The sequence below is a fragment of the Capsicum annuum genome, chromosome 2, assembly GCF_002878395.1.
Source record: "Capsicum annuum cultivar UCD-10X-F1 chromosome 2, UCD10Xv1.1, whole genome shotgun sequence".
Lineage (NCBI taxonomy): Eukaryota > Viridiplantae > Streptophyta > Magnoliopsida > Solanales > Solanaceae > Capsicum > Capsicum annuum.
The window spans coordinates 105,843,070-105,858,216 of record NC_061112.1 but is presented as its reverse complement, the minus strand read 5'-3'; positions in this window follow the sequence as shown (position 1 = coordinate 105,858,216).

The window sequence follows — 15,147 nt, the reverse complement described above, 5'->3', positions numbered from 1 at the left end:
CAGCTCAGTATATTAACCAGTGTCATTCAGTTGGGAGTAGGATTCAGCACCGCGTCAATTCAAGGATAGGGGATCACCTGTCAGTAGAGGATGTATTCCTTAGAAGTAGTTCTTGCATTCCAAAAATACGTACCCAGTCCAGGTTGAGATATTAACCTGCGAATTAAGAGTTGATAAGGTGTTTTACCTGCTAGTTGTGGGTATGTAACATCCCAAAAATCTGTCCTGAGATGTCACACGGTGCTTAGGACCACAAGTGATCCCAAGCTAACCCATGAACTGGCATACTATTTAGTAACTGATTAAATATGAAATAAACATTGAGTTTACTGTGCGGAAATATAATAATGGTGGATTACATGATGATAAAATACGGATACGACTTTACATTCTGGTAAAACTGAAGGATGAAACCGAAATGTACACAGCTGACTCTGACTAACATCTGTGAAGCCTCTACTATACTAACGATAGATAGTTAGGATGCGACCCCAACTACCACTAATAAATTCATATGAGTAAGAAAGTAAAGAACACAAATAAATCTAACTAAGTCCCTGAAGTAGGAGGACTCATCATCTTATTGGCTAGAATTTGCAACTGTCTGAATCTAAATATGGATACTAAAACTTGTACATACATTATGAAACAATAGAGCACATAGACATATATATGGATCAGTACTTTTAGGATGTAATGAGTGTATGGGGGTAAATTCATAAGTCAAACAATACTTCAATCGCATCACAAGTTATAAAGGCATCCATGCTAAATGTAAATGACTCACATAGGCTTGAGTAATATGAAATCTGAGGATCATAAATTATGAATAGTAAAACATATAATGTAAATCTTGTGAGTCATAACACTTAGTTTTGAAATCCGTATTCTGTTCCTATTCTTAAATCATATAGGCTAAGTGAAATCTGTAAGTCTGTATCTGAAGGCTTATGTAACGCAATATCTGATAAAGTCTGTGAGCCTTTACAATTAGTTTCTAAAGTTTATCCTTTTCTAAAAGCTATATTTTAAATTCAAGAACTTTAAAGATGTAAAGAAAATAATTTATCTTAGGGGTTTAGAAATGTGAAAACTTATTCTGCATGGCAGGTCCTTCTAACCGACATAAACCATGTTAGCATTCATGGAGTCCAATGCTCTTGTCCCCCTAAGGAGGAATCCTCACATTAGGGAGAGGATTCATACTCTTTCCATGGAGTATAACCTATCTATGTGATCACATATATATCATCCACATAGAAGTGGGAAAAATATAAATCCTATCTTGGCACATAGTACTGGGGTATGAAACTGTAGTAACGTACCAATCTCGGTGCTAAATACTACTCCCATTAAACCTGTATGCTCATTCTGATGGAAATTCACCTTTAAAATAGTATAGTGGTTTACAATGAAAACCCACTATATATCTGTAAACCTAAATTTGTAATCTAAATCTGTAAAGTGGATTTCAAATATATTCTGAGACCAAAAAGGTCAACTCTTTAACAACAATCCGAAAGGAATCTAATCATACGGTTCTTATAGCACAACAAATCTTGAAATAGCAATATTTAATTAGGGCTTAGTGACCCATGCATCAAACTCATGTTAACACATCATAATATTCATGCTTGATAATGTAAACATTAATAAATCAATTCAAAATCTGGAAATTTCTGTAATATGCATGAAAATATGAACATAATCATGTAATTCAACTTCTAAATCACTGGAAATCTCATAAGCTTGTAAATAACAATAATGGGTATAAACCCTAAGTTAAATTTCATGAAAATCGTATAAAATTCAGTAAAATTGGAATTAAAATAAATTTTGGGCACAAGGATGAAAAAATTATCCTTGTTGAAAAACCCCACATACCTTAATTGATGATCTTAGATGAAAAGCATGAATGTTAGATTCCTATTGTGTCTTTGGGGATGAATTCTTAGAGTTCTTGAATTTGGGAATCCTTAATCTTGAACTATGAATCTTGGTCTTGAAATATTTTGGAAAATAAATGGAGAAATTAGATTTCTTGGAGAGAAAGTTTGAGCTTTAGTATTTTTTTTTTAAGAGTAAATGGATGAATTATGCATAAAGTGCTTTGAAATATGTTAAATCTTATGTTTTGGATGGATTGGGTCCTTGGAGATCGACCAAATTAAACCTTAAATTGGAACTGGAAAATCAACAAAATCCCGATTTCACAGGCCACCGCGATGCGCCACTATCGCGGTGGCTCACTGGAAAAGGACGAGTAGGAGTTGGGCATTCTCCGCGACACGCCACAATCGTTTTGCCCCTTTGGAATTCCATTTTGTCAACTGGCGGGACGCGCTATTATAGTGTAGGCTTGCTGGAAATTGACAAATGTGAAATGGGACTCATCTGCGATGCACTGGAATTGTGGAGTCTCACTGAAATTTGACAATTGTGATTTTACACTTATCCGCGACGCTCTATGGGCCCAAATCACGGTGTTTTACAATTGAAACTTAAAATTTCCATAACTTCTTACTCAGTTATCCGATTAACACAAATCTTATATCATTGGAAAGCTTATTCAATTTCAAAAATAATGGGAGGTTAAAATTTGGATAATTCCACACGAAATAAAAGTTATTGATTTTTTGAAGCTAATTCTCAACACTCTAGGAATGAATTAAAGCTAGGAAAATTACGAAGTATTACAATATCTCCCCCTTGGGAACATTCGTCCTCGAATGTGGCTAGACAAGCTGAGAATACTGATAAATTTGAGGCTATAAGCTATCATGCACAAGTAAAATGAACTATATGACTGAATCTAAAGCATACTGAGCTTATGAACTGATCTATGAGTGCATGATTTTACATGAAGATAACTACATAGCAAAATCTGAGACTGGAATAGAATGGAATAAAGGGAAACTATTACCTTCGACTGAATTTGAGTTGACTTGCCTTCACTCATTATAAGCAGTTGATTCATGCCGAGGGTTTAGAATTCGCTTGAAGTGCTCATGCTGTGATGGTACTTATATAACTGTGAAGTGATAACTTATGCAGGCATGAATTATGAGACAACGAGGTTAAGATCATACAATGGGTATTACATCATCTGAGCTGGAATACTTGGAAAATTGAGATCATTCACTGAATACTCATAGACTGAATCATGACTAAATATCTAAATTTTAAACAAATGTCTGATGCATATACTGAACTTAATTCTCAATTTACATAGGTGTGAACAAACTACCTCATGGAATGGTCATACCCATGAAACTTCAGGTAGTAAGACTAGACTAAATCGGTAGATGAAAAACTATAGAAATTTTTCTGTCTGATTGTTAAACTGGATTGCTGGCTATACAAACTGAATCATACTGACTGCTCATACCAAAATGGAGTATTTCTTCATCAATTTTCTTAAAAATTCTAATGATATTAGGGAGTAAAGAACTCTAGGAATTATCTAAACAAGACACTCGAATAAGGAATTGCAACATTGCCATAACTCTATAGCATGGAACATAGAACCATGAATCATAAGCTAGGATAGAATCACTAGGCCTTAAGCCATGCAACTTGTCACTTTCAATCTTAGCAACACTTCTCAAATACTCTCTCAACTACACTATCTTCACTTGATTCAACTTATGACTCTCGCATGGGAACTGATAAATTCTTCTACACAATCCAAACTAAACTGAATTCTCTCATAATGGTCAAGCCTAAATCGAAATCACAAGATACTATACATAATGCCATAATACTAGTCTAAACTATGGATTCAATACCCTAAGGGTTGTCATAACTACTCACCCTAGAATGATTTTTCTTATCACTTTAATAACTAAATTCAGCTTCTTACTAGAAAATCATTAGTGCACAACACACCTATCCTCTTATATACCAACATGACATTCAAGCCTATCTTCATAACCACATAAGAACTTTTAAACAACTACTTTTAAACAAACACCCATGAAGCATCTTTCTCACATTCTCTAATATCTCTATCAATAACAACTTCCATGCACTATTCAATTCTTTGGAAGACACCTACAAAATATTCTCAACAACCAAGTCATACACAGAAAAACTTCACCTCAATATTTATTAATTTATAGACTTACATAAAACAAGAGTACGACTATCTTTCCTAAAAAAACACATTTACTATCTCACATATACACAGTTGATCATCATCACTATCTTGACCGAAGGGGAGATCACTGAAAGGTTGGAAAACCAGGGTCCAAAACATTAAGGGATACTAAGCATAACTTGACATTATACTGAGGCCAGAGGAATAGAATATTCATGACATGGATTCTTTAAAGAGATCCAATCAAAGGACGTACATAATCGAAATCTGAATTTCGCTGATCGTTAAGAGTGTTGCATGATCACTAGAACTGAACATACTGGAAAGCATGATTACATGAGTCATGAGTTGCATGACCTGAATTTGGAGTTCATAACTTATGGAATGTGATTCCGACTGCTGAATGAACTGGAACTCCCCATACTAGGAACTGGGAGAGTACATGATTCTCTATTATACACATGAACATGAACTATGATCACAGAACTGACACATAAGGCATGAGTAGACATTGGGATAATTGAAGTACAAATACTGAAATAAGAATAGGTTGGGCATTATCCTATTTTTCTGATGTTATTTAACATACTGGCACCACTACTAGAATCTGACAGCCTAACTTTGTTCCTTGTCCTATTATCTCTCCCTTAGCATAAAGCCATCATTCTAAGTCTGTGAAACCCTTATACCAAAATCTAAGCATAATTACAGTCACCGTATTCTAAAGTCTGGGATACAACAATACACATAAAAAATAAACTTACTCTGAAAGACTACACCTAAAAGTATAAAACCCACTGCTAGTGCATCTTTCTGAAATGCATATCTATCTTTTTATCGTCCAATAGTCATCATATAGTAACTTGAAAACTTACTAAGTTAATATCTTTATATGTATCACCATATCCTGAGTTCACACCATCTAAATCTTCAATACTAATTTCTATTTGCTCAATCCTCAAAGTTTTAATCTTGGATTGTAATGCTTATCATGAATATTCCCAAACCTTTTATGAACCATACGGATTCTATCATGGCTTTCAAATATCAAATCTTTAGACTTATATCTCTAAACCATAAGAATCAAGGTCATACAAAAAGGCTCAACATCATTTATCCATAACTCCTTAACTTAGCTATTAAGAACATCATAAACTATATGACTAGCGTTCTTTCTCATAGCAACTCAATGGTACTACTAACCACACACAACACGTAACAAACTTAGAAAATAATGCAACCCCATATCACCTTGGTTATACTTCTTCATCATGATTACAACACCAGACTAAATTAGGTTCATACTATCTCCTCTCATAAGCATTACCTATATTAAAGAAATAATGAGAAATATGAATACATATCTAATTTTTTCTCTACTGAAAAACTCATAAGGATGAGGACATAACTTTCAACTTAAGGGACTTATGACATACTAGAGAGCTTTCCTCAAGCCCTTTGTGTGACTTTTGAAATTTCTGCTAGTAAATCTAAGAGAATTATTTGGAGAGGAATTGGAACATACTAATCGAGTTATATCAAGAATAAGCCATTGATAAGGAATTTTGGGGTAACACACGAATAGAAAGAAGATTTTGAGAGAAAAACTTTAGCGCATGATCTAGAATAGAAAAGAGGGGAAACTTTTTCTTAAATATTTGGTAGCCTCTCAAAGAAAAGTACAGACGTCTCTGTACCATTCCGCAAGACTCTACTAGACACGGCTTCACAGATACCCTAGGAAATTTGAACCTTATGCTCTAATACAAAGTTTGTAATGCCCAAAAAATTTGTCCAGAGACATCACACGATGCTTAGGACCACAAGTGATCCCAAGCTAACTCATGTACTAGCAAAGTATTTAGCAACTAATTAAATATGAAATAAATATTGAGTTTACTATGTGGAAACATAATAATGGTGGAAAACAAAATGATACAAGATGGATACAACTTTACATTCTGGTAAAACTGAAGGACGGGACTGAAATATACATAACTGACTCTGACCAACTTCTATGAAGCCTCTACTATACTGACGATAGATAGATAGCATGCGACCCCAACAACCACTAATTAATACACATGAGTAAGAAAGTAAAGAACACAAATAAATCTAATTGAAGTCCCCGAAGTAGGAGGACTCATCATCTTGCTGGCTGGAATCTGCAACTATCTAAATCTGATTGAGCATACTCAAAACTTGTGCCAACATTACGAGACAATGTAGCACATAGACATATATGTGGATCAATACTTTGAGGATGTTCTGAGTATATGGGGTGAAATATATAAGTCAAATAATACTTCAATTGCATTAGAAGTTATAAATCCATGCATGATAAATGTAAATGACACAAATAGGCTTGAGTAATCTGAAATTTGAGGATCATAAATTATGAATAGTAAAGCATATAATGTAAATCTTGTGAGTCATAACACTTAGTTCAGAAATATGTATTCTGTTCCTGTTCTCTAATCATATAGGCTAAGTAAAATCTGTAAGTCTATATATGAAGGCTTATGTAAAGCAATATTTGAGTAGATCTTTGATCCATTACGATTGGTTTCTAAAGTTTGTCCTTTTCTAAAAGCTATATTTTAAATTCAAGAACTATAAAGCTGTAGAGAAAATGCTTTATCTTAGGGTTTTAGAAATCTAAAAACTTATTCTGCATAGGGGGCTCTTCTAACTGACATAAACCATGTGAGCATTCATGGAGTCCAACGTTTATGTCCCCCTAAGGAGGAATCCTCACGTTGGAGAGAGGATTCATACTATTTCTAGGGAGTATAACCTATATAAGTGATCATATATCTATCATCCACGTAGAAGTGGTAACAATCTAAATCCTACATTGACACGTATTTTTGGGGTATGAACCGTAGTAACGTACCCATCACGGTGCTAAATACTACTCCCATTAAAACTGTATGGTCATTCTGATAGAAATCCACTTTTAAAATAGTATAGTAGTTTACAATGAAAACCCACTATATATCTGTAAAGTTAAATCTGTAAAGTGGATTTCCAATTTATTCTGAGACCAAAAAGGTCAAATCTTTAACAGTAATCTGATAGGAATTTAATCATAGGGAGCTTATAGTACAACAAATCTTGAAATAGCAACCTTTAATTAGGGATTAATGACCCATGCATCAAACTCATGTAAAAACATCATAATGTTCATGCTTGATAATGTAAACATTGATAAATCAATTCAAAATCTGGAAATTTCTGCAATATACATACAAATATGAACATAATCACGTAATTTAACTTCTAAATCACTGAAAACCTCATAAGCTTGTAAATAACAATAATGGGTATAAACTCTAACTTAAATTTCATGGGAAATCATACAAAATTCACTAAAATTGGAATTAAAATAATTTTTGGGCACAATGATGAAAGGATTATCCTTGTTGAAAAACCCCATATACCTTAATTGATGATTTTAGATGAAATGCTTGAATCTTGGATTCCTATTGTGTCTTTAGAGATGAATTCTTAGAGTTTTTGAATTTGGGAATCTTTAATCCTGAACTATGAATACCTGGTCTTCAAATATTTTGAAGAATAAATGGAGAAATTAGATTTCTTGGAGACAAAATAGAAGCTTTAGGGTTTTCTTTTGAGAGTGAATGGATGAAGTAAGCATAAAGTGATTTGAAATGTGTTAAATCCTGTGTTTTGGACGGATCGGGGCCTTGGGGATTGACCAAACCTTAAATTGGAACTAGAAAATTAACAAAATCCTGATTCCACAGTCGACCGCGATGCGCCACTATCGTGGTGGATCAATGGAAAAGGATGAGTAGGAACTGGGCATTCTCCGCGACGTGCCACAATCGTGGTGCCCATTTGGAATGCTATTTTGTCCACTGATACGACGCACCACTATGACGTAGGCTTGCTGGAAATTGACAAATGTGAAATGGGACTCCTCCGCAACACGATGGAATTGTGGAGTCTCATTGGAATTTGACAATTATGATTTTACACTTCTCCGAGACGCGCTATGAGCCCGAATCATGGTAATTGATGACTGAAACTTAAAATTGCCATAACTTCTTACTTGATTATCGAATTAAGGCGAATCTTATATCATTGAAAAGCTTATTCAATTTCCCACACAATGAGAGGTCTAAATCTAGAAAATTACACATGAAATAAAAGTTATTCATTATTTGAAGCTAATTCTAAACACTCTAAGAATGAATTTGAGCTAGGAAAATTATGGGGCATTACAAGGTACCACCATTCTTATTTAGGGCACCTTCCAGATGAGGGTGACTCTTTAACTTGTCTTTACCATAGAACGGTACTAACACCCTTCCAAATGGGGTTACAGGTTTTACCAAAATCCTTTTAGAGAAGGTCATGTCGATTAGATGATTACCTCCCACAATTTCAGTTTCAATCTTAGTATAGAACTCAGTTTAGTCTACAAAATTAGGACTATCAATAATAGTCACCTAGTTATCAGTAATTTTGTTATCAATAATCTCAGATATCAGTTACTCTATTATCAAAACTCAGTACTCAGCTTCAATAAAAGTTCAAATACAGTATATATGTATATGCACAGTATTGCATTCTCAGTACTTACAGTAGTTTCAGTTATCCATATACTATTGTTCTGTTATTCCATATTATTTATTCAGTTATGGTTCATGCATATGAGCCCTTTCATCCAACCTTACCTCATCTAGCATACTAGTAGATTCAACATACTAAAATATATTTTCTCTTTGAGCTATGATGTATCAATCATAAGTTTAGATGCTCAGGTTACTAACCGCACTTAGACAGATTTAGTCATCTTTCCAATGAAATAAAATTCACCTAAATCTGATACCCAGGTGAAGAGTAAGAGCAGATTTTGTAAAACAGAATGTCAAAGTGACAAGCATCGCATCACAGAGACAAGCCAAATGGAAATGGTCAGTTTGTTGTGAGACACTGCAATCTCAGTACGTTGCGGTGAAGTGCTAGTTCCCAGTAGGCATTTTCCAGTAGAGCTCCGTGATAACAGCGTGTTGCGCCAATGTGCATTTTGGTAGTTGTCATTTTTAGTGATTCATCGTGATACCTCTGCGTCATGACAAGGGGAAATTTAATACTTGTCCTTTTATGAATAGTGGTAGCCTAATTCCAGTGGATCACCGTGATACCACCGCGTCATGGTGAAGGCCAAACTCGAGATTTTCAGTGAAGAATTTTAAAATCTTTCCAAGGATAATTTAGTATTTTTTCCACGGCCATAATCAATCCTAAATAAGAAATTATGCCCCAAAAAATCACTAATTGCTAATTATTTAATTATTTACTCAAGGATTAAATCATTCTCTCAAAAAGGGTCAAAACCCTAGTCTCATGAATCAAGAACAATCTCAAAAATTTCTCCATGAATCTTTAAGAAGCTAATTTCTCAGGTATGTTAGGTGTTCATTCATGGGTTTCTTTCACTCATGGAGTCCAAGAAACCTATTTAAACATACGAGTTTATAGATTTATGATATCCGTGTTTGAAATTGTTTGTATTCATGTTCGTGATATTAATTGGGTTTCAATCCATGATTAATTTGTATGTTTCATGAAATTAAATAGCATGTGATGAATATGTGATTATCATGATAAAACCTTGAATTTACAATTGATTATTTTATCCATGATGTCCATGTGTTGACTATTATTATGTGAAATAATCGTTCTCCCCAAGTGTTTGATAAAATGCTTATGTGAATTGAATAGTGAAGTCATGACATGTTATTTTGAGGTCCCATTCATGTACAAGCTCATGTATATCAAGTGTTTGACAAAATATCTAAATGAATGCATTGTTAACAAGAAAGTATTATCATGCTTTCAAGATTTTTCCATGCTTTATTTTCAATGCTATTGAGTCCTAGGGGTATTCAATACCTGAAAATCTAGTTTTTTTTACCTAGAGCTATAAGTTATAGAATTGTCTCAGTAGTATCATGATCAGTAGTACTCAGTCAGCTACAGAATTCAATGAAACTCAGTATCAGTCTATTTCAGCTTAGTATAATAATCGGTGTCATTCAGTTAGGAGTAGGATTCAGCACCAAGCAAATCCAGGGATGGGGGCTAACCTATCAGTAGAGAGTGTAGTCCTTAGAAGTAGTTAGTCCTTAGAAGCAGTTCTTGCATTCCATAACTACGTAGCCAGTGTATGTTGAGATATTAATTTTCCAGTTGAGGGTTAATAAGGTGTTTTCCCTTCTAGTTGAGGGTACCGCAGTTCTTATTTAGGGCACCTACCAGATAAGGGTGACTCTTTAATATATCTTTACTCGTGGAATGGTACTGACACCCTTCTAACTGGGGTTATAGGTTGAACCATAATCTTTTCGGAGAGGTTCATGTCGGTTAAATGATTACCTTCCACAATTTCAATTTCAGTCATAGTATAGAACTCAGTTTGGTCGATAGAATCAGGACTATCAATAATAGTCACCCAGTTATCAGTAATTCAGTTATCAATAATCTCAGATATCAGTTACTCTGTCATCAAAATTCAGTCTCAACTTAAGTAAAATTTAAAATACAGTATATATATGCGCACAGTATTGCATACTCTGTACTTATAACAGTTTCAGTTATCCATGTACTCTTATTTAGTTATTCCATATTATTCAGTTAGTTATGATTCATGCATATGAGCCCTTGCATTAAGCCTTACCTTATCTAGCATACCAGTACATTCCATGTACTAACGCATACTTTCTCTTTGCGCTATGATGTCTCATATCATAGTTTCCAACGCTTAGGTTCCTAACCGTGCTTAGACAGATTTAATCAGCAGTCGCAGATTCAGTAGTGAGTCCTGATCGATCTAGGATATTCTTTTATTTCAGTATTTTCATTAGATTTAGTATTTCATTAATCAGAGTTACTTGGGGGCTTATCCCATCAATTCCACTTTTTGATAATTTAGTTAGAGGCTTTTCAGACTAGACTAGTTCACATAGTATTCAGATGTCAAATATTTTTATTAGATTTTATATTTATCAATATTCAAATTATGAACTTTACGGCATTTCAGCCTAATTTTTGCATTATTTTAGTATTATTATTCAGTGCTCACAGCAGGTATAAGTCATAGGTTAGCTTATGGTCCTTCAGGGTTGTAAGCACTATGTGGAGTTTGGGGTGCAAACTCGGGGCGTTACAAACTTGGTATCAGAGCCTAAGGTTCAATAGAGTCCTAGAGAGTCTAAAAGTCATGTTAAGTAGAGTCTTGTACATGTGTATGTAGCGCGCCACACTTATGGACAAAAGGCTATGAGATGATTTTAGGAAAAGTTTTACTTCTTTACGTATTTATGTCATGCAAGTGAGCATGACTCAAGTTAAATTCTCAGTCTAATCCTTTTATTACTTTTGGTTACCAAAAATGCCTCCCAAAAGGCCTACCGAAAGAAAATCTAGAAATCAGTCAGCACCTCAGCCCGTTCAGGCAGATCCCTTAGAGGAGCATGTTTCTCATGCAGAATTCAGAGTTGTATTCACTACTCTAGCCCATTCTATAGCAACTCAAAATGAATGGCCAGCTAGTGGCCAATACTGCTACAGCCGGAATTCAGGACTTCAACTAAATAAATCCTCCCCTATTATCAGGATCTAAGTCAGAAATGGATCCACAGGAGTTTCTTGATAAGGCTTAGAAAGTCAGAGATATCATGGGAGTGACTTCCCATGAGAGTGCTGAGTTATCTGAAAATTAGCTACAAGATGTAGCTCATACGTGGTTTAAGTAGTGGAAGGTAGACAAGGGCACAAATGTAGAGCCCATAGAGTGGGAAGAGTTTGGTACTATTTTTTTAGATAAATTCTTTCCCTTAGAGCTAAGAAAAGCCAAAGTGTAAAAGTTCATCAATCTCAGGCAAGCCATCATGAGTGTGAAAGAGTATTCCCGCAAGTTTACTCAGTTAGCTAGGTATGGTCCCCATGTAGTAGCTTTCAATAGGTCTAGAACGAGTAAGTTTATATTTGGGGTGTCAGATAGTGCGGTCAAAGAGTACAGGGCAACAATATTAATTAAGGAGATGGATGTATCTAGGCGCATGGTCCATACTCAGAAGATAGAAGAAGTTAAGAATAAGGAGAAAGGTGGAAGAATAAGAGAGCTAGAACAGGTAGCTATAATTTCACTCAACCTAAGTCAGAAGGCGGTAACCGTTCCCAGTTTCATCCTAAATCTTTGATTCTAGCTCCGTCCTCGGCCAGTGCTTCTGTACCTAGGTTCATAAATGGTAACAAAGATAGGGATCCGGGCTCTAAATCTCAGGTTAGTGCCAGCAGTGCTCAAAGAAATCCTCTTTGTTAGAAATATGGCAAAAACCTTCAGGGTGTCTGCAGATCTAGTAGTGATGTATGTTTCGGGTGTGGCAAGCCAAGCTACAGAGTCAGATATTGTCCTCAGTCAAGTTCTTAGGGTCGGTATAATCATCACCCAACTTAGTCTGGTTGCTCGAATCAGTAGGGTGCCACCTCTAGTGCCACCAGTGGGCAACGCCCAAATAGGTTTTATACAGCTTACTCCAGACAAGATTAGGAAAGTTCTCCTGATGTAGTCACTAGTACGCTACAGATCTTACATTTATATATTTATGCCTCATTAGATCTAGGAGATTCTCTGTCTTTTGTAAATCCTTACATAGCAATCAATTTCAAAGTTAAACCAGAAATCTTTGCTGAACCTTTCTCAGTCTCTACCCCAGTGGGTCAGTCTATCATAGCCCGGCGGGTATACAAGAACCGTCCGATTATGATATCTCAAAAATTTACTTTAGCTGAATTAGTAGAATTAGAGATAATAGATTTCAACATCATTCTCGACATAGATTGGCTCCATTAATGCTATGTCTCAGTTGATTATAGAAATAGAATTGTTTATTTTCATTTTCCTAATGGACATCTCATTGAATGAAGGAGTATAACCTGTTCTTAAAAGTCAGATGTGTTTCCAGATTCTTTTCAGAGTTCTATGACAGCGTGTAACCCAGAATTAGAAGTATGAACCGAGGAGTTTAGCAGGAGTAGCAGGGTTGGGATAGTGTTTTCTGAATTTGGGCAGGCTATATATTTCATAGGGCTAGTTTTATGAAAGGTGAATAAATAAGCTTGAAGTAGTGTATGCAAGAATTAAGTTTACTGATTAGAATCATATATTGCGGATATAGTATGTATAGGCAATGATGAAAGTAGTCAGTTTTGAGGTTGCTATATGATGATTGTTGGGGCAATCAAAAACTAAGAATTTTGTATCATAAGGAAGTACTAGAAGTGAACCTTACAATATCATGTGTAGTCCTTCAGGATGAGTTTAGTGTTTATGATTATTGTTATATCTCAGACTCTAGAGTAAAATGGTTTCAATTTGATTTAGAATTTATTAAGTGGTTCACATACTTAGAATAATAGGTTTAAGCTAAGAGGGAGATGGCAAAACAAGTAACTAAGTCAGGCTTTCAGATTTTAGTAGTGTAATACCCCATATTTTTCCTAGCTTAAATTCTTTCCTAGAATGTTGAGGGATAGATTCCAAAATGAATAATATTTATTCCATGTGGAATTTTCAAGATTTCAAAGAAGTTATTGCATTTTTAAGTTGACAGTGTGCCACCTAGGCAGTTGGCGCATTGTAAAGAAGGCAAAATCTGTAATTGTAAAATTCCAGTAGCCCTCTATGATAGCCCAGTGTCGTGTAGAAGCCCATTTTCCAATCGTCCCATTCCAGTGAGACTCCACGATGTTGATACATCGCGTCAGGGGCCAAGATAGCAATCCAAAGGGCACCATGATTGTGGTGCATCGCGGCAAACACCTAGTTCTCATTCATCCTTTTTTCCCAGTGATCCAACGTGATAGTGGCGCATCTCGGTGGTCCAGTAAATTGGAATTTTTGGTCATTTTGCCAATTTTGTTTAGAACTTAAAAAGGGTACTTTGGACAACTCCCAAGCCCCCAAATCCGTCCAAACACAAGATTTAACCCTATTACAAGCATTATATGCTTGTATTAATCAAAATTTCTCTCAACCAAAACCCTAAGCTTCATCATTCAACTTCAAGAATCCCTAAGATTCCGCCATTCTTTTCCCAGATCAGTTCAAGATTAAAAGTTCCCAATTCAAGAATACCCAAGAATTATCATTCAAGAGCACAAATAGGACCTTAAAAGCAAGCTTGTTCATCTAGTTCATCATCCAAGGTATGTGGGATTTGAACAAGGATAATTCATTCATATGACTTGAGATTTAAAGAAAAGAAAATAGCATAATTGGTTTTCTTGCAAACCTTTGTGCTAATTTTAAAGTGGATTTCCTAAAGTTCTGAGCATAAGTATGGGAGTAGTATTTAGCACTGAGGTAAGTATGTGATAACGCTCAACTTACACCTTAAAAAAGTACAAGGCGGTCGCCGTCAATATATCTAACCAACTTTGGAGTCGGGGTCGAATCCACATGGAATAATGTGAGTGGCGATTAAACTAGTTTGAAACTATAGCTACAAGTTAAATTCAAATAAATAATAAGAAAAGACAAAATAGGAGTTTTTATCAATAAAACAAATTTTAACGTTTCAACTTATTTTAGAACTCAAAACTTAGATTTCAATATTTTGAATCAATGATATACAAAAACTAGGGTTGTGATCACTATGACTATTAATCTCCATTGAATAATAACTATTCATGATTCTCGTGATAGGTGGGAACAACATATTATCCCTGCTTATGATACTATCTGACTTATCTCTCGACCTCACCAGACAATTTATTATCTAATTCTCTCAAACTTAGATAATATATCTATTTCTAACCAGATGTTATCTCAGGTAGATTGATCCAGTTACGACATCAACCATTAAACAGAAGGTTGGTAGCTTCCGAGTCCCTGTTGATAATTCACGACCCCTAGTCTATTTCTCCGTTAGAAGCAAATAAAACCTTAGGCATAACCTAATGTTTGCAACCAATAGAATCAAGTTAAAACAACAGAATTTCAAGACGTT